The following is a 21,504-nucleotide window of genomic DNA, read 5'->3' as shown; positions in this document are numbered from 1 at the left end:
CCTGGAATTCGGGTGGATTTATTTTTTGAAGAAGGGAGTAGCGTGTATAGGAAGTAGTAAAAGTCAGGCTTGATGGCACACGCACATCTGTGCCAAATTTGTGAAGCTGGGGTTTATTTTAAAAAAATTCTACAGCTGGAACATGAAATAGCTGGATTAAAGTGGTAACCATGGAGAACGGACGCAAAAGAAAAAATGGTGCAGTCTGTGAATGTTCATACTTGGGCAGAGAACTGGGCCAGAAGCTGTGGAGAGACTAGAGAAGCTGGGATTGTTCGCCTTTAGAGCAGAGAAGGTTAAGGGCCGATTTAATAGGTGTTCAAAATTGACGTTTCATAGCATAAATAAGGAGAAACTATTTTCACTGACATAAGGGTCGGTAACCAGAGGAGACCGATTTAAGATAATTGGCAAAAAAAAATCAGGGCCGGGGGGGGAGATGAGGAGAAATGTTCTTGCGCAACGCGTTATGATCTGGAATGCACTGCCTGAAAGGGTGGCGGAAGCCATTTTAATAGTAACTTTCACAAGGGAATTGGAGAGACACTCGGAGAGGAAAGATTTGCAAAGCTATAAGAGGAGAGCAAGGGGAGTGGGTCTAGTTGGATAGCTTTTTCAAAGAACCAGCGCAGGCACGATGGGCCGAATGGCCTCCTTCTCTGCTGTTTGATTCTATGAAGCTGTTCGTGTTCAGTTCTACATGACTGTAAGGAAACAGGCGGCAGATCCCTGGTGAGGAGATGAAGCTGCAGCCAAGGAGGAAAGTTGAGTCCCAGGTCTTGAAACACAAATCGGCCTCTGGAAAAAGTCAGTAGTGTATGAATGTGTGATACCAGACGGGTAGTTTTATTGGTAAGTTTAATCATTTTTACAGGGAAATAGTTTAATTTTTTGTTATAAATGTTTATACATTTATGTAATTAGCTGGGAGAGAAATCGAGATGGCAGCTAGAACGATTTATAAAAAAAAAAAAAAAAAAATTGCTTGAAATTGAAGCCTTTCAAGTGGCTATTTTTCCAAGTGAACTTTGATCTGTACTTCAGTGACTCAGGATGACTAAGTTGTCGATTTGAGCCAGAGAAGTGCGGCTCGTGACTCTTTCTGCCATGGCCTGATTTTAATGTACCACTCTAGACATTTAGTACATGACAATTTGTACATAATCCTTTTTAATTATGTTCCTGCTGCTGAATTGGGAATTCCTTAAAAATTAGATGTTTCGGTCACCAACTAGATTACGCTTCTGATTTTTGATATGCAAAAATGTACCTCTTTTCAGCTAATATTTTTATTTCAGTCACCAGTGTTCCAGGTTTTACACTTGGCATGAATTTGTTTTTTTGTAACTAGGTGGTACTACGGATACAGTCGCATTTGTTGCAGTGACTGGAGAGATAAAATAAGTCGTTATGTAGCTATTGGCTTCAAGGTATAATTTGTCAAAGGCCAGAAACACTTGAATTGTGAAACATTGTACGTTACTGATACATTTTTTAAGTTAATTGAATAACAGGGTTAATTAGTAATAATCTTTATAATAAAGGATCCTCTGGGGAAGAGTGATCATAATATGACAGAATTTCATATTGAGTTTGAGTGTGATTTGGCTAAATCCAAAAATAGGATCTTAAATTTAAACAATGCCAATTACCTAGGTATGAGGGGCGAGCTGGCTCAGGTAGATTGGGGAAATTAGATTAAAAGGTATGATGGTAGATGAGCAATGGTGAACATTTAAAGAAATAATTCATAATTCTCAATGAGCATGCATTCCCTTGAGGAATTTATAACTCGAAGGGAAAAGTAGTCCAACTGTAGTTAACTGGAGAGTAAAGGAGCAAGAAATGTAAAAATAGATCGTAAGAGCTTCCACAAGTATGTAAAGAGATCAGCGAAAGTAAATGTGGGTCCCGCAGAGGCTGAGACAGGAAAAATTATAATAGGGAATCGGAAATGGCACAGACTTTACACAAATTTTGTGTCTGTGTTCATAGAAGACTTAAAAACATATTGGAAGTAGTGGGGATCCAAGGGTCTAATGAGAATGAGGAACTTGAAATAATTAATATTAATAAAGAAAAAGTACTGGAAAAATTCATGTGACTAAAAGCCTACATCCTCGGGTTCTAAAAGTGGTGGCTGCAGAGATAGTGGAGGCATTGGTTTTGCTCTCCCAGAATTCTCTAGATTCTAGAACAGTCCCCATGGATTGGAAGGTAGCAAATGTAATCCTGCTGTTCAAGAAAGGAGGGAGATAGAAAACGAGGAACTATAGACCAGTTAGCCTGACATCAGTCGTAGGGGAAATGCTAGAATCTATTATTAGGGACGTGCAAAGAGGGTGCTTAAAAAATCATATGATTAGGCAGAGTCACCACAGTTTTATGAAAGGGAAATTGTATTTGACAAATCTATTAGTTTTTTGAGGGTGTAACTAGCAGGGTCGATGAGCAGGAACCAATGGATGTTGTACGTTTGGATTTACGAGAGGTTGTTACAAAAGATTAGGGCTCATGGGATTGGGGATAATATATTAGCTTGGATTGAGGATTGGTTAATGGACAGAAAAGAGTAGAAATAAATTGGTCTTTTTCAGGTTGGCAGGTTGTAACTAGTGGGTTGTTGCTACAAGGATTAGTGCTTGGGCTTCAGTTATTCACAATCTATATCAATGACGAGGATGAGAGGACCAAGTGTCATGTATCCAAGTTTACTGATGTTACAAAGCTAGTTGGGAAAGTAAGTTGTGAGGAGGATGCAAGGAAGCTGCAAAGGGATATAGGTTAAGTGAGTGGGCAAGAACGTGGCAAATGGAGTATAATGTGGGGAAATGTGAAATTATCCACTTTGGTTGGAAGAATAGAAAAGCAGAACATTTTTTAAAAGGTGAGAGACCAGTAAATGTTGGCGAGCAGAGGTATTTGGGTGTCCTTGTACACGAATCACAGTTAACGTGCAGGTACAGCAAGCAATTGGGAAGACAAATGGTAGGTTGGCCTTTATTGCAAGAGGTTTGGAGTATAAGAGTAACAAAGTCTTGCTGAAATTATATAGGGCTTTGGTGAGACCACACCTGGAGTAATGTGTACAATTTTGGTCCCCTTGCCAAAGGAAGGATATACTGGCCTTGGAGGGGGTGCACGAAGGTTCACTAGATTGAGAGGGTTGGACCATGAGGAGAGATTGAGTAGAATGGGCCGATATTCTCTTGAGTTTAGAAGAATGAGAGGTGATCTTATTGAAACATCGAACATTCTTAGAGGGCTTGACTGGGTGGATGTTGAGAGGCTATTTTCCCTGGCTGAAGAGTCTGGGGTCATCATCTCACGATAAGGGGTCGGCCATTTCGGACTGAGATAAGGAGAAATTTCTTCACTGAGGGTTGTGAACTTTGGTATTCTCTACCCCAGAGGGCTGTGGATGCTCAGTCATTGAGTATTTTCAAGACCGAGATCAATAGATTCTTGAGCACGAAGAGAATCGAGAGATAGGGCAGGAAAGTGGAGTTTATGTAGATGATCAGCCATGATCTTATTTGAGTGGTGGAGCAGGCGCGAGGGGCCGTATGGCCTACTCCTCTTATTTCTTACGAAAATGCTGTCCGTTCTGTCCTATTTTTAAATAAAACTAGTTAATTTCCTTTGGTATTGTACGTGGAGTCAAGGCTGCAAGGGCACGTAGCGGGAGAGGGCAGAAAGGGTACATGGTGTGGTGGGGGAGAGATGCTGGCTACTAGAAGGATGAGTGAGGGAACGGAGCTGGGAGACGAAGGGCGAGAGGGTGAGGATGGGAGTGAAGGAGAAGATATGGGTAAAGATGCAAGAGAGGAGCAGAAATGGGTGAGGATGTGGTACTGGGAGACATGTTGGGTGAGGAGGGGGAATGGGAACAGGAATGGGATGAAACGGGAGGGAGGACTGGGAACAGGTGAAGTGCGAGAAGGAAAGCAGAGGGGAAAGAAGGGAAAGGCAGAGAGGTTCAGAGCCAAGGGACAGTGTTTGGAGGAGGGGAGAGTGGGAAAAGGTGAAGAGACGCCAGTTACAAAATCTTAGCATGGCCTGTGCTATTGCTTTGTTTAATCTGGATGGTGATAACGTCATGTCATTGTTGCTGCAAAGTTCAAACGGCCTGCTAGATGGCAGCAAAAGTTGCAAAATCGTTGTTCTGTTCAAAGCACTCGTCTTAGACAAAGTGAGATTTCCACATGGGAAATACCATAGAAAGTCTTGCTTTTACCCTCTTCTCTTCCCATCTCCCCATCTCCGATAATGGCTGCATTTATTGGGGTGGAGAAGAGTGTCTAGGGTTGCCATATTGAACTTCTATAGGAATCTGGCATTGAATTCTCATTCTCTCGCGCGCTCTCACGCCTCTTCCCCCAACCCCAGTTTACACTCTCCACCTCCAACCATGTGACTCTGTCCATCCCTCCCCGTCTTCCTCTCTGGGTTTTCTCTCTGTTTATTTACACCCCCCCCCCCCCCAACTTGTGTTCTGGCTTTCTCTTTCTTTGTCTGTCTCTGTCTCTCTTCCCTTCGATTCTGGCATACACGCTGCCCCCTCGCGCCCACATCCTCTTACCCACCCCTTCCCTCCATCTTGTCTGTGATGAGTCAGTTGTATAGTGCATCTCTCCTTCAGAGTCTGACTGATTCTGATTTCTAGATTCCTCTAATAACGGTGTCCTGAATTTGGCAGTGAATTTTCTGGACTGAAACTGTGAACAACAGCCTTTTGTTAAATCGTGACCAATTTGCAGATTGCGTTTTTCTTCTAGGTATTAAATGGTGCTGTTAACTCAGTGAAAGGTATTGCGTAAACTCTGCTGCTATGGTAACAGCTTAGGATGAGTAAGGACTGAAATGACGCTTGCCAAAATTTGATCCTGTGGACAATAATTCAAAAATTATCTAAGCTATTTTATCTTTCGTTTTTGAAAGGTTGTACGATTTAATGGAAGGACGTTCTGTAACTGCAGCACCAGTCCTTCCACTATACTTTCCAGCCTAAAACACCTTGAAAAATTCAATGACAACCTATAAAATAACTCAACAGTTACAGCAGGTCCCCAGAGGGCAGGATATTTGATTCATACATGTTGACTGTTCTCGCCCTGTGTGGGTTACGGGAGCCAGGGTAGCCTGAAAAGGGAGCAGGAGGCAGCGCAAATGGCAGCACAAGACTTCGATAAGAGGGGAGACCTGCGTAGCAAGGGAATTGGAGGCAGAGTAGGAAATCCAAAGCTCAAAAGGGGGGAAGCCGTGCTGGAGAGTTCAGAGTAGGCAGGATAGTGGGCAAGGAGGTTTACGAGGCTATTGCCAGGACTGGAGAATTTTAGCTATGAGCAAAGATTGGCGAGGCTGGGGTTGTTTTCTTTGGAACAGAGGAGGCTGAGGGGAGATAGTCGATAAGAAGGACTTGGTTCCTTTAGTAGAGAGGTCAATAAGCAGTGGACATAGATGTAAAGTAATTGGTAGAAGGATTAGAGGGGAGTTGAGAACTTTTTTCACTCGGAGGGAACTCACTGCCTGAAAGGGTGGTAGAGGCAGAAACCCTTGTCGCATTTAAAAAGTACTTGGCTATGCCCTTGAAGTGCCGTAACCTACAGAGGTACGGACTAAGAGCTGGACAGTGGGATTAGGCTGGATAGCTCTTTTTTGGCCGACATACACACGCTGGGCCGAATGGCCCTGTTCTATGCTGTAAATTTCTATGATTCTATGTTAAAATGACAACCCTTTCCTTCTCCTTCCTTCACTTCTGGCCTCTAAACAGTAACCTCAATTTCTGGTCATGTACATGAATATATACAGGATACAGCTTTTCTCATTGCCAATAGTCACACCATTTTGACCCACCACTGGCCATTTTTCCCACGAGCCAAAAATGTCCTTTTGTGGCGGAACCACCAGAGGATTACGGACAATTGTATATAATTCCTTTTACAACAATGTAGTACAGCTGGGGGCTGCACCTTTAATGTATCTGTTAACTGTACTAGGGCTTCTTTCCTGTACTCCGCGTGATGACGTCATGCCGTCCGCCACGTGATCTCAAAGGCGGGAAGAACGTCATGACGTCAGAGCTCGGAACCTTCTAGCAGTTGAGCTCGGAACCTGCTAGCAGTTGAGCTCTGAACCTGCTAGCAGTTGAGCTCTGAACCTTCTAGCAGTTTCCAGAGAGGCTTTCAAGCAGACCAGACCTATTTGCATTGTATCCTACAGTTTCCTGTACAGCTTCGTTTGTTCATTAAATTTTATTGTTTTTGATTTCCTGAGTCGATATCAATTCTTCAGCTAGGAACCCCAGTTCCTACACTTTGTCTGTTTGTCTTGTGCAAAGTGGATGATCATGAAATGAATTAAATGAAATACTGCATACACGGGGTGGGCACCCTCATTGGTGGGGTGGTCTGCACCCCAGGAGTCGATTTGTTTTGTTTTTTCTTCCACCAGGCTCCCCGGCCACTGGAGCCTGCTCCGCCTTGCCATTACTGCATGTTCCTTTTCTGCCTATCCCCCTTTAGCTATTCACTCAAGCTCTCCACATCTTTTAGTTCTTTGATTTCTGTCATTATGCCTACTTGTTGTCTCCTGCTAATGTCACGTCTGCCATTTAATCACCTCCTGTTCATCAGCCAAGCACTTCGCAGGACAAGCTATTTATTTTCCTGTGTCTTTTTTTCCCCCTTCCCCCTGCCTTGTCCTTGTTCTTTATAAGCGCTGTTCATCTGTAATGTTTCCTAATCGAGAAAGGGTCTTAAGGTCTGAATTGTCAACCGACTCCTGTTTTTCCACAGATGCTGCCCGACTATCTGACTTTCCTCACTTTTTCTGTTTTTATTTTCAAGAAATGTTTAGGTAGGGGAGTGGGTTTGGACGCAGGTAAGTATGGTGGAGGCTGTTCATTGCAGAGTGATTACAGTTTGTGGTACATTTGCATACCAATGGCTCGTTCTAAATTTATCTGATATTGTCAAATTCAAGATTTTTTGGATGAGTATAAATGGTTTAATTTAAAATCACATTTAAGTGGCTGTATTGTAGGACTATTTTGAGTCCTGGGTCAAAAAGCCAGGTTGCTTTCTTAACCACATTACTGCTTATCATAGCTACCAAGAGTCGTGTGTATTTTGCACGTTAGTTTATCCATGTATATCTTGACATTACCAAAATTAAAGAGTCCATAGCAACTCAAATCCAAGCGTGTTTTAAAGATAAATGATACCAAGGAAACCAGTGCATTTACTGTTGGTTACTTTACATGATGTTCTTTGCTGTCAAATAACGGTTGTGTGCAATTTAATTTTTTTTTAATGCAGAGCAGATTGGCTGATGGGTCAATACTTCAGTTGTTTGTCAGGTGCTGCGCTTGAAGTTCAGGAATGAGTGCTCTTTCAGCTGCTACTTTCTGCTCTTTTTAGACGGGTTTAATATAGACAGCGCAGGACGAGATTGAAAATGCACCACTTAGGAATGTAGGTCTAGAATTAGAAGCCTGTTGTCATTTTTTTCCCCAAATCTACATCTATATTTCAATTTCCCTTCACATTGCTCATGGACAAAAATTCCAAAAAAAATCTGCAACTGTTATACTCTCTGAAACTCTAGTGCATTCTACTTGTTTGCTATTACTTTTCTGTGTCTCCAATTTTCTCTGCCTCTCGTGCACACTCACCTTTTTGTCTGTCTTTGCCCGTATAACAATGACTCAACTTCAGATGTAATTTATTGTATCTGAAGTATTTTAGGATGTTCCTGAGAAATTAAATAAGGCTATATAAATACAAGTAATCTTTGCCTCTCGTTTTTACTTTCCATTTTTTTCCTTTCTCCCTTTTTTTTTTCTTTATCTTTTTTTCTGTTGTTTCTTCCTATCTTTTCTGAAACTCTCATCACTTATCTACCATTCTACATACCTCACCGACTTCCTTCTGTCTTCAACTCTCTTGCTCACTCGCTCATAAGAAATAGGAGCAGGAGTAGGCTATTTGGCCCTTCGAGCCTGCTCTGCCATTCAATGAGATCATGGCTGATCATCTGCTTCAACACCATTCACCGGTCCTATCGCCATATCCCTTGATACCCGTACTCGTCAGAAATCTATCGACTTCTGTTTTGAATATACCCAATGACTGAGCTTCCACTGCCCTCTGGGGTAGAGAGTGCCAAAGATTCACCACCCTCTGTGTGAAGAAATTTCTTCTCATCTCAGTCCTGAATGGTCTACCCTTTATCCTGAGGCTGTGGTCTCTAGTTCTGGACTCCCCAGCCAAGGGAAACATTCTTCCAGCATCCAATTTTGTATGCTTCAATGAGATCCCCTCTCATTCTTCTGAATTCAAGAGAATACAGGCCTAGTTTACTCAATCTCTTCTCATACGACAGTCCCGCCATCCCAGGAATCAACCTCGTGAACCTTCGTTGCACTCCCTCTATGGCAAGTATATCCTTCCTTAGGTAAGGAGACAAAAGTTGTACACAGTACCCCAGGTGTGGTCTCACCAAGGCCCTATATAATTGGAATAAGACTTCTTTACTCCTGTACTCAAATCCTCTTGTAATGAAGGCCAGCATACCATTTGCCTTCCTAATGGCTTGCAGCACCTGCACATTCACTTTCAGTGACTCATATACAAGGACACCCAGGTCCCTTTGAGCATCTGCATTCCCCAATCTTTCACCATTCAGGAAATACTCTGCCTTTCTGTTTTTTCTACCAAAGTGGATAACTTCACATTTATCCACATTATATTCCACCTGCCATGTTCTTGCCCACTCACTGAGCCTGTCGAGATCCCCTTGAAGCCCCTTCGCAACTGACACTGCCACCTAGCTTTGTATCATCAGCAAATTTGGAAATGTTACATTTAGTCCCCTCATCCAAATCATTGATACAGATTGTGAATAGCTCGGGTCCAAGCACCGATCCTTGCGGTACCCCACTCGTCACAGCCTGCCAACCTGAAAAAGACCCGTTTATCCCTACTCTTTGTTTTCTGTCTGTTAACCAATTCTCAACCCATGCTAGTATATTACCCCCAATTCCATGTGCCCTAACTTTGTTGACCAACTTCTCGTGTGAGACCTTATCGAAGGCCTTCTGAAAATCCAAATACACCACATCTACTGGTTCCCCTTTGTCTACTCCACTAGTTACATCCTCAAAGAACTCCAATAGGTTTGTCAAACAGGATTTCCCTTTCATGAATCCATGTGGACTCTGCCCAATCTTACTATTAGTTTCTAAGTGCCCAGTTATTGCATCCTTTATAATAGATTCCAGCATTTTCCCAACTACTGATGTGAGGCTATCAGGTCTGTAGTTCCCCGTTTTCTCTCTTCACTCCTTTGTTAAATAGCGGCGTTACATTTGCTATCCTCCAATCTGCAGGAACCGTTCCAGAATCTATAGAATTTTGGAAGATGACAACCAATGGCCACCTCTTTCAAAACCCTAGGATGTAGGTCATCCGGTCCTTGGGCTTTATTGACTTTTAGTCCCATTAATTTTGCTAGTACTGTTTTTTTTACTAATAATTTCTTTAAGTTCCTCATTCTCGCCACACCCTTGGTTTTCTCGTATTTCTGGGAGGTTTTTTGTGTCTTTCTCCGTGAAGACAGAAACAAAGTATTTATTTAATTTCTATGCCATTTCCTCATTCCCTATTGTAAATTCTCCCGTCTCTGACTGTAAAGCTTTTACAATCCGTTTTTATATTTTTCGCTAGTTTGTGCTCATATTCCATTTTCCCTTTCTTTATCAATTTCTTGGTCCCCCTTTGCTGATTTCTAAAGATCCCAATCCTCAGGCTGACCGCTTTTTCTGGTAACTTTATAAGCTTCCTCCTTTGACTTAATAGCTTTAATTTCTTTTGTTAGCCATGGTTGGATCACTTTTCAATCTGGGTTTTATGCCCTAGAGGAATATATGTTTGTTGCAAATTATGCATTATTTCCTTGAATGTTAGCCATTGTATAGAAGATAGGAGCAGGAGTAGGCCATTCGGCCCCTCGAGCCTGCTCTGCCATTTAATGAGATCATGGCTGATTATCCAAATTCAGTACCCTGTCCCTGCCTTCTCCCCAAATCCCTTGATCCCTGTAGCCTTAAGAAATATATCCAACTCCTTCTTGAATATATTTAATGAATTGGCCTCTACTGCCTTCTGTGGTAGAGAATTCCACAGGTTCACCACTCTCTGGGTGAAGAAATTCCTCCTCATCTCTGTCCTAAATGTCCACCTTCATACCTTTTAGTGTAGTCTCTCAATGTACCATGGCCAACTTGTCCCTCATACCCTTGTAGTTTCTGTTTAGATTGCAGACCTTAGTTTCAGATTGGACTACATTACTCAAACTTAATATAAAATTCAATCATATTATGATCACTTGTCCCTAAAGGCCCCTTTACCACAAGATTATTGATTAGCCCTTTCTCATTACACAGTACCAGATCCAGAATAGCCTGTTCCCTGGTTGGCTCCTCCACATACTGATCCAGGAAACCATCTCGCATGCATTCGAAGAATTTGTCCTCCACACCATTAGTGGTAATTTGATTTGCCCAGTCAATATGTAGATTAAAGTCCCCCATGATTACAGTATTGCCCTTGTTACATGCACTTCTAATCTCTTGATTGATACTGTGCCCTACATTACCACTACTGTTTGGCAGCCTATACACGACTCCCACCAATGTTTTCCGCCCTTTGCTGTTTCTTAGCTCCACCCAAACTGACTCCAGTTCTACATCACGATCTGCCGAGCCAAGATCTTTTATCTCTACCGTACTGATCTCATTCCTTATTAACAGCGCTGCGCCACCTCCTTTTTCCTTTTTGTCTGTCCTTCCTAAATGTTGAGTACCCTGGAACATTTGGTTCCCAGCTTTGGTTACCCTGCAACCATGTCTCTGTAATGGCAATGACATCATACCCATTTACTTCTATTAGTGCCATTATTTCATCCACCTTGTTGCGAATGCCACGTGCATTTAGATAAAGTGCCTTCAACTTTGCCTGTTTAATATTTTTCTGCACTTTGACCCTCTTTACTGTTGGCCTTTGTTTCTGATCCCTACTAGTTGTGCTGACTACTTTTCTAACTTGCACTTCCAGCTTTGTTTCTCTCCGTTCTGGGTCCACACTTAAGTTCCCAGCCCCCTGACAAAACTAGTTTAAATCCTCTCTCGTCTCCTTCTGACAGCAATACAAATAATCTCTCTCTCGTTGGGTACAAACCAGGGGTGTTGGTGCTGAAAGGAATGGGATGGGTGTTGGGCTTCAATGTACATCTTTCCCTGACTGTTGGGTTGGATCTGGAACTGTGGTTTGGCCAGTTCTGGCATATCCAGGAACTGCTGCAACAAGGGTTGGTGGGAGAGAAACTGGGACCGGGGCTGGGATGATGGGCAAACGCTTGGAAAGGTAGCTTATAATAATCATTGTATTAGGATCTTCCTGAAATATTAAATAAGGTTGTTTAGCCTAACATGGTTAATTAGCTTTGCACTAACAGAAGCCGTTGATCTGCCAACCCATTTATGGGAACACATGGAATTGTGAATTCCAAGGTGGGAAGCAGCGACAGAATCACTTGCACCTGATTGGTTTCTGAACCGTGCAACCAATTATTTTAATCCCAGTTTTTATGCTTTACTGCACTTAGTGAATCTGTTACTGTCGAGATTGATCAGTTAGTTTTCTACATTATAATCCTGTAAAGGCTGCTCGAACGTTTCATCTCAAATGTGCATGGTTCACGCACATTGTGCTGGAGATGAAAATGTACGGCTGCAAAGGTGCTTTTACTCAAGGTGTTGGGAGTCCAGTATGAATAGAAAGATGTGAATGCCATGTTTGTTCCACAAGTGAAGGAGGTTCGATAGCTCATTCGGTGATTATTTGGTTATTGCAAGTTGAATAAATTTAAGTCAACACTCCTATACTTTGGTTATATGGTGTATGTGTGGGAGTTTTTGTGGTACAGTTTAAAACGATCTTTGCATTGCTGATTATGTTCTCCTGCCCCCACATTCTGCAGCACTGGTTTGATTTTCGAGCTTTTCTGTGTGGGGGAGGGGTGTCCCCCATATTGACCTTTCACGGACCCTCCATCCTAACTTTCAGAACATGGTGTCAAGCTATCCAAAGGGAAATGGTGCTACAATTGTAAAAGGCTTATTTTGTTGGTCTGCATTAACAGAAATAACATGCTACAAATAAAGTCAATGAATACAGAAAAATTCTGAAAACTGGCAGAGGCTCTCCGCTCGCTCAGCAAAATGTCCAGGGGCATTACTATCTGCCGCAACGGTGATGCCAACAGTCCAGTTTATGGTCAAAGAGCATTTAATGATTGTGTATTAATACTGATTGTTGGGACTTGACTTTTTAGTTGAAAGGTTTGTTGCATTCAAATTAATTTATGCAGTTTTAAGATGGCATAAGTTCTTTTTCCATCGGTCAACTGCATAGCAACAGAGTTTATTTTTATGCTCCTGTTGTCCAGAATGTTCAGAATCAGTCGTGACTGCGGGAGTTGCCATGGTTCCCACTGGAGTTCACCAATGCTGCGAGCCACTGAACAGCTGCTGGGTTTGTTTTCAAGCTGCTGGTGACTTTCAGGAAAGTGGCTTCGATTAGGCTGTGAGTCACAAATCAACATGCAGAAATTCGTCTCCACATATGTGGGAAGAGTAACTGTTTCACTTGCATTTTGAGGTCACATGCATTTGGATGTGTTAAATATAACTGAGCTTCTGGCCACGGTCTGGGACAAGTATTGACTTCCACAGTCGATGAAGATGTAAAATCAGAATTGGTAAATGTATCCCCAACTAATGTTGGTTTACCACGTTGCATTTTGCATGATATCATTGACTGCTGTTGCCAGAGTTTCTTTAAGGAAAGTGAAGCTATGTTACTCTTCAAAGAAGCTGTAATATGATTTTTTTTTAAATCAATGCCCTGGAATGATGTGTTAATTTTTGTGAACCGCTATTACTTGGCGATTCAACAAAAAATGAGAACTTTCAGATCATGTTATAATGCTGTTCAGGTGAAGCATGGAGCGTAATCTGATTCATGATCCTTTGGTGGGATAACTTTCAAATTTCACTTGCAGTACTTTTGATGAAGCATTGATTAGGGTGTGCTAGATGGATGACCTCCAATTTTGTGATACTAACTTGAAGGTTTTAGTGGCCACAGAGTAGCTGGATGTGGGTTCTTGTCTGTGATTCACCATATGGTAGGTTCTGCTACACACACAACCAGAAATAGATACTTTACCAGGGAGAGAGCTGTTATGTGACGCACAGAACCAGAAATCGACAATAGGCTGCAAGTATTTGGGGGGGGTTGACTGCTGCAGCATTATCACCAGGAGGCAAGACCTGCAGGTAAGCAAGTGAGTCTGAGGGAATCACATGGCCAGTTATTGTCTTTGGCATTCAAGACTGTTGTCCAGAAAGGATGGATTTGTGGGCAAGGTCAGTTGTGTACAGACTAGCTCGTTAGTCCACTGTTCCTCCAGTTGTGGAGATAAGACATCTGTAGAGTTTATATTAGTTTGATATATTTGACTTATATAAACATAGGACTGGATTTAGCCCCTTGAGCCTGTTCCACCATTAGATTGTCATTGATCTGTACTTCACCTCCATTACAGGCTGTTCCCCATGTCCCTTGATACCTTCAGCTAACAATAATCAAAAATCTATGTCTTGAAAATTTCAATTGACTCAGCATCCAGAGAGTTCCACCTTCGTGTGGAAAAAAAAATGCTTCCTGTTTTCCTAAATGGTGTAACTCTAATTTTAAGATTATTCTCCCTTGTTCTGGATTGCCCCAGCAGAGGAAGTAGTTTCTCTGTATCTACCCTATCGAATCCCTTTATCATTTTAAGCACCTCAATTAAATCACCCCCTCAACCGTCTAAACTCAAGGGAATACAAACCAAGTTTATGCAACATTGCCTCATAATTTAATCCTTTAAGCCCTGGAATCATTCTGGTGAATCTACACTGGACCACTTCCAAGGCCAGTATATCTTTCCTGAAGTTTGGTGCCCAAATGGGGTCTGAGCAAGTACATCAGATGAGGTCTGACCAAGGCTCTGTGCAACTGAGGCATCACTTCCTCCCTTTTGTATTCCAACCCCCTTGAAATAAAAGTCAATATTTCATTTCCCTTTTGATTACTTTTTGTGCCCACTTTACAGCAAATCAAGTACTTTTGAAGTATAATTACTGTTCTAATGTAGGGAAATGGGTGTCCAATTTGCAACAGCAAGGCCCCACAACAAGCAATGAAATAAATGACCAGATAACCGGTTTCATTAATTTTGGGCGAGAGTAAGTGATGGCCAAGATACCAGGACAACTCCCTTGTTCTTCTTTGAATAGTGCTGTGGAATCTTGTACGTATGAAACCTAAGCTTTTATGCAAGAGGTAGAATTCATGGATATTTGGAGATGAACCAATTAATGGTTCTCTTAATACTCGGGGTGACTAAAGTTTAGCTCCAAACTTCCAGCCATTCTTTCTTGTTATATGCAGCCTATGTTTTAATCCCAGTTTGACTTCAGGCTTTTTGTAGAGTTGGGAAGTGAGCATGGAGTTGTAGGGTGGACATGTATTTACAGTAATCTTTGAGGTTGAGTAGGTGTTGTTGTGGAGGAGCGAGGACTTCATTTGTCGCATGAGTTTGCAGAGTGCTTGAAGGAAGTATGATTTGAAGATACCAGACAGGTCCTGTTGGGTCAAGTGAAATTATTCTTTTAGCTGCTGAAAGGACACATCTTGTCCGTGTGGAGCAGCACTCATTGATTATTAATTCTAATGCTAGGATCTGAACATGCTTCCAGGAAGCATGCTGGGGCATGTTCTGTTTTTACCACATTGGGAAGAGGGCTGGCAAGATTCTGTGGAATCTTCAGCAGTGAACAGACCAAAATCCAAACAGCTTCTGATCTGAAGTGTCAGTGAAGGATTGGTTGAGAAAATGAGTTGGGCGGGAGGATTCAGTCTTCGTATTTGGTCGTAGATTTGTAGTGAGATTAGGTTCCTGGCCATGCACCTTCTAAGTTGGGTTGTCCAGTGATGGTGTTTGTTATCGAGGAGGCGGAGTTCTTTTGAGTGGCCTGAGACTGGGGCATATTTATTTTGCCTCAGTTGTCTGAAAATATGCCATTTAAGGTTGAGAAGTTGTTGGCCTGGGTTCCTTGCAGGTAGTATATTGAATTGGTAAAAGAGGTGAGGCAGTTGTTAAAAGTTGTGCAACATATGATTGGCCCAACAATTTATTTTTTCTCTTCTTTACATCCTCCCTGATGGCACAGCCAGGTTTTGGAATTAATGACAATTGACGAGTCACAAGCACTATCCGATCTCGCCATGTTGCTGTGCATTGCATGGCGGGGTGAGCGGTCGTGTGCCAGCAATACACAGCTAATGTCCCAAACCTTGGTTGGTAATTCAGAATCTCTTTGACCTCAGATGATTCCAATGTTATTTATTGACTTGGCTGGGATATTTAATTAAAATGAAGGATGCTTACAGGCAAGAGGAAGTCCGAAATGGCCTCTGTCTTGCAAGGATAAACATATTTTACCAGGTGTGCAGAAAACGATTTTCATTATTTCAGCTGTCAAACATGTAAACAGCTTCAGGTGAGAAGGTGCTGTTTAATTAAACCCTTTCATATCTTAATTTTCAAAGTCATTAATTTTAATAATGCTGCGAACACCATCTTTCAGCACCACCAGTGGGCTGGACTCGTCTCCTATTAGAGAGCAAAAGCTTTCATTTTAGACCCTGTGGCTTATGTGTTTCACTGCCTGCACCCTCCCCCATATAAAGTCCCAGTTACCCATCACACCTGTCCTCACCAAGCTCCACTTGTTCTCTATCCCCAATACATTAGTTTCAAAATCAGCTACCACCGTTGCAAGTTTCTCCATGGCCTCATTTCACTCTACACTTCAGCTGTATTTCCCAGCTCGTGCCCTCTGCACGTCCAGCTTCGGCCCAGTGTGCTTTCCCCCACACTCTGCTCCATTATCAGCGACGTGTTTTCAGCCGTTATGGCCTTGCACTTTGGAAATCTCAACCTTGCTACATCTCTCTTTATCGTTAAAAACCTCTTCAACCACTCCTTTAGTTCCCTCTCCTAACTTGTCAGCTCCTTAGTGCCTGTTTCCCCTGTAATACATGAAGCATTTAATTGCATTGTCCTATGTTAACGGAAGCATTTAAGTACCAAAGAACATCTTCAGATGAAATATCAGGAGTGAACTGGACTTTAGAATGCTCTCCCATGCTAGATTGAGAATAAAGTTTTTTTTAATGGGAAATATGGAAATTGGCAGGGATAAAGTTTGGTCTCGGGCCTAAGAATACATAGTAATTTCAAATTTGTTTAATTTTCTTCTCTACATGGTCATTGATTCAGCTTCAATAGCCACTTGTGACAAAGCATTCCATATTCTGATAACCCTTTCTACTTTAGTACTAAGTCAAAATTGTTGAAGGTGTAAAATAATAGAATCAAGGGAAGATCAGAGAAATAGGTTAAGAGTAGATAGCTTTAATGATTGAGCTAATGTTGATGTGGGCACAGTGGGCTGAATGGCTGCTTCCTGAACTGAAATATCTAATTGTGTGACATAATTCTTTTTCCCATTTCAAACACTGATTTAGGTAAGAAATAGTAATTTAAGTATGTACAAATTCAGTCAATATTTCTTCATTTATTTGAGAAGGATTCTTCTCCATCTCTAGTTTTGTGTTTTCTCGCTAAGTGTTTATAATTCCTTGATATCTATATTGACAATGTCTAGAGTGCAGATTTAGGTCAAAATTGTTTGGGTGAAGGTAGTTGTGTATTTGTTTTTTTTTCTTAAATCAGTCCCAAGTATAATGTTTGCTTTCAAAAACAGATTTTACAGTCCTTGTAAACTTAACCCAAGCGATATGACAAAAGTGGCATATTCTGTTCTGTGTATTTGAGGACAGTGATGAGCAGCGTTCCCGCTAAGCTTTACGGCCGTGCAGCTGTCTGGCGGTCCCGTGCAGGCCGCTCACCGGCTTTTCAGTGGGAGATTTTGCGCATGCAGGAAATTTTGAATGGGCCCGTTAAAGGGACCGTGCACCGAAAATAAATTAGGGGGAACATTGTTGATCAAGTTTCTATTTCCTGGATAAGGGGCCCATATTAATGTATAAAGCGTCAAGAATATATATACCAGTGAATGCTGGGTTTGGATACCTTTTGATACCAGATTGGTGTCATGGTTCAGATCTCTCTGTAGATCCTCGGTGGTTTTGATTTCTTTTGAAGAACAAAGAGTTGACCAAGTTTGAGAGAAATATTAGCTGGTGGATTTCAAATATTGAAGATGAAAAACTAGATTCAATAACTTTCATGGACAAAATTTAAAATACCTTTATTCAGCACAACCTACCGGTCTATTTTCTTGTTCTCTTGTTTGTCTTTTTGAGTTTCATTCTTGGTAGAATTCTTGGTCCTTTAACTTTGTGTAATTTCTAAAATGTTGAAATGTAAAAAAAGCACAATTTATGTATACTTCAGAAAATCTATATATTGTAATTCAATTATATTTATTTAGCGTGTAAAGTTAAGGCACATGGGATTGGGGGCAAGGTATTGACTTGGATAGAGAACCGGTTGGCAGACAGGAAGCAAAGAGTTGGAATAAACGGGTAGTTTTCCGAGTGGCAGGCAGTGACTAGTGGGGTACCGCAGGGATCGGTCCTTGGACCCCAGCTATTCACAATATATATTAATGATCTAGACAAGGGAACTAGATGTAATATCTCCAAGTTTGCAGACGACACAAAGCTGGGTGGGCGTGTGTGCTGTGAGGAGGATGCCGAGAAACTCCAGGATGATTTGGACAGGTTGGGTGATTGGGCAGAAAAATGGCAGATGCAATATAATGTGGATAAATGAGGTTATCCACTTTGGTGGCAAAAACAGGAAGGCAGATTATTATCTGAATGGCAATAGATTGGGAGAAGGGGAAGTGCAACGAGACCTGGGTGTCCTTGTGCACCAGTCGCTGAAGGTAAACATGCAGGTGCAGCAGGCAGTTAAGAAGGCAAATGGTATGTTGGCCTTCGTAGCGAGAGGGTTTGAGTACAGGAACAAGGATGTCTTGCTGCAGTTGTACAGGGTCTTGATGAGACCACACCTTGAGTATTGTGTGCAGTTTTGGTCGCCTTATCTGAGGAAGGATGTTCTTGCCATGGAAGGAGTTCAGCGAAGATTCATCAGGCTGATACCTGGGATGGCAGGAATGATGTATGAGCAGAGATTGGGTCGATTAGGCTTATACTCGCTGGAGTTTAGAAGAATGAGAGGGGATTTCGTTGAAACTTATAAAATTCTGACAGGACTGGACAGACTAGATGCAGGAAGGATGTTCCCGATGGTCGGGGAGTCCAGAACCAGGGGTCACAGTCTAAGGATAAGGGGTAAGCCATTTAGGACAGAAATGAGGAGGAATTTCTTCACTGAGAGTGGTGAACCTATGGAATTCTCTACCACAGAAGGCAGTAGAGGCTAATTCATTAAATATATTCAAGAAGGAGTTGGATATATTTCTGGACTAAAGGGATCAAGGGATATGGGGAGAAGGCAGGGACAGGGTACTGAATTTGGATGATCAGCCATGATCGCATTGAATGGCGGAGCAGGTTCGAGGGGCCGAATGGCCTACTCCTGCTCCTATCTTCTATGTTTCTATAATTGCTCAAAATTCTTGCTGATAGCAGTAGTTGGGAAAGAAGCCCATTGTCATGTCTGAGAATTGTCTCCTATCGAAATATCATAAAAATCTTGCTCCTACTGCACTCCCCATCACGAACTTACAAACAATGACGGACAGTTAAAGAGTCTCTGTTCCATCGAGCCTGTTCCACACAATTGCGATATATTGTGTATTGTGATATCTTGTGTATCGCAATATATAGTCTCCACCCCACCCGAAACCATGTGATTTCCTGGGAGAGGCAAAAAAAAGATAAAAACACAGGCAAATTTGGTGGGGGGGGCGGGGGGGCTGGAAATGTGGGATATTCCTCTCCGACCCATTTAGGCAAGCGAAACTAGTCCAGATCATCACTCTGGCCCAGAATTCTTTGCAGTACCCACCTTCTGTAACAGGTGATCTCCACCCCAGAAACAGGTCCAGCTCTCGCTTGAAGGAATTCAGCAAATCAGCATCCACCGCACAAGAGGCCAGCCTATTCCAGAGGTCCACTATTCTCTGGATAAAGAGCCACCTGACATCTAAACTACATAACTTTATTTCCAGTTGTCACTTTTCATCACACTTTTGGCAACTTTTTCTGTTACAATGGTCCGGATTTTCCAGGGCCTATGACCGCGTACATGGTGTGTACGCTGCTATAAGTGCTCAGCAAGTTCCGGGTTTACGCATGCGCTGCGCATGTGCGAAAACCTCGAACTTGCGATCTGTTAAGTTTCAGCTTGACGGATGCTTCACATCCCCGCGAAATGGCCATTCGCTGGCGGAGAGTTGGGCTATTTGCCCAACTACGACCCAGTGAATGCCCATGAAACTCTTCTGCCTGGTAAAAGCAGATGTAGGGCCTTCTTTTACCCGTGTAAGAGTTTAAATTAATAATTTAAAAAAAATTATTTACTCACTTAAAATTAGTTATAGGATATTCTTAGCTCCTTCAAAACTTGGAAATTTATTTTTCAAAAAATAATTTTTGTTTTAAACGTTTAATTTAATTGTATTTTAATTTTGGACATGTAATTTATTTTCATTTAAGTTGTGTGAAATTTGTTATTTTAGGTGGTTCCTATTAAGCTTATGGGCATTCTGTACGTAACTGGAATAATCCCCATAAGCACAATGGGGATCCCCCTCTGATTGGGCTGGCCAGCATGCGCTCCTGGGATACGTGAGCCTTTACGCGTAGAGGCCCAGGAGTGCGAGTCCGGGACCATCAGGTCGGTTCGTACTTCGCTTGTGGTTCGGGGGCATTTGCCCGCGCGGGAAGCCTCCGGCCGCAAATTCAGGCCCGTTGTCTTCAATACCAAGTCCACACTTACAATGGGGAAAAACATTTGGGCAATGACAGGCTTGCGAGTTTACAAAAGGCCACCAGGTGGAACTGTGTAATCTTTCAAAATGCTTCCTGAAATTTTTCATCCAACTTCAATTTTTCCTCAGTAACTGAAATTTCTAAAGTCGAAAATGAAGGTTGAGACAAAATTTAAAAAATAAATAGATTCCACACTTACATGATTACATTTATAATACAGTGTAACAGAAAATGCTGGAAAAACTCAGCAGGCCAGGCAACATCCGTGGAGAAAATAGAGTCGACGTTTCGGGTCTAACCCTTTTTCCAAATTTATCATTGGTTATGATAGCGTAGTGCTATTGTACTCGTAATCCAGAAGCCTGGACCAGTAATCCAGAGACCGTGAATTCAAATCCCACTGTGGCAGTTTGAGAATTTAAGTTCAATTTTTTAAAAATCTGGAAATTTAAAGCTGCCATCAGCAAAAGTGACCACAATCTGTCGGAATGTCGTAAAACCCAACAGGTTTATAATTATCCTCAAGGGAAGGAAAGGTGCCGCCTTTACCCAGTCTGACCTGTATGTGACTTGAGTTCCAAACCAAGATCATTGACTCTCAACTGTCCTCTGAGAACCGAGTTACGAGGAAAGGCTGGAAAAACTGCTACAAAGAAGAAACCTTCAAGCAGAAGGCCCACCACCTTCTCGGGGCAACTAGGGATATGGGGAGTAAGTGCTGGTATTCCTAGTGCCGCCCACACCACGAGGATGAATTTATTAAAAAAAAAAAAAAAAAAAAAAAAAATTGTGCCTTCTCTTTTGATGCCTTTTTTATAAAATTTTTTTTGCTTGATGGCTTCAGTCTCTTCCAAAAGCCGATTTAACATCCGGCCAGAACCCACAAACAGCAATGTGCTGCATGATTACTTAATCTGTTTTAGGTAATGTTGTTTGAGGGAGAGCTTGCTACACTGTTTCAGATAGGAATCTTTTAACATCCACTTGAAACATCGGAGCAGTCAGACAGGACCTCGGTTTAATGGCCCAGGAATTCGGGTCGGAGGCTTCCCGCGGGTGCAAGCCCCCGACCTGCACTTACCTACCGCGACGGCCGTTGAGCTGTGGGCCCAAGTGGGATTCCGATCCTGGGCCGCCTCCAACTGCCGGCGCGCAGTGCTTGCGTATCCCAGGGGCGTAGTTAGTTCGATGCGTCCCCTGGGATCACGTGGGCCGTGGAGAGCCAATGGTAGCAGGAAATGCTTCATTCATAAGTTTGACAGGAAGAGCTGTCAAACCTATAAATACTATAAGCCCCAAAAATCACTAAATCTTCAAATAATTTTTTTTATATCACATTTTTAAAATAACTATAAATTACATGAAATAACCATTTTAAACAATAATTTAAATTTTT

The 21,504-nt window shown here is 42.1% G+C and overlaps 1 protein-coding gene across 14 annotated transcripts in view; it reads left to right on the top strand.

Annotated features, from left to right (window-relative positions):
- Positions 1-21,504, top strand: part of osbpl8 (oxysterol binding protein-like 8) — a 197,148-nt gene that overhangs the window by 92,803 nt on the left and 82,841 nt on the right. The gene's annotated exons all lie outside the window — the stretch shown is intronic.

This window comes from Somniosus microcephalus, chromosome 16 (assembly GCF_052327205.1).
Source record: "Somniosus microcephalus isolate GS21.2 chromosome 16, FLI_Smic_1.0, whole genome shotgun sequence".
Classification (NCBI taxonomy): domain Eukaryota; kingdom Metazoa; phylum Chordata; class Chondrichthyes; order Squaliformes; family Somniosidae; genus Somniosus; species Somniosus microcephalus.
The sequence above is the reverse complement of the archived record's forward strand: the minus strand, read 5'-3'. Positions and strand labels throughout refer to the sequence as shown.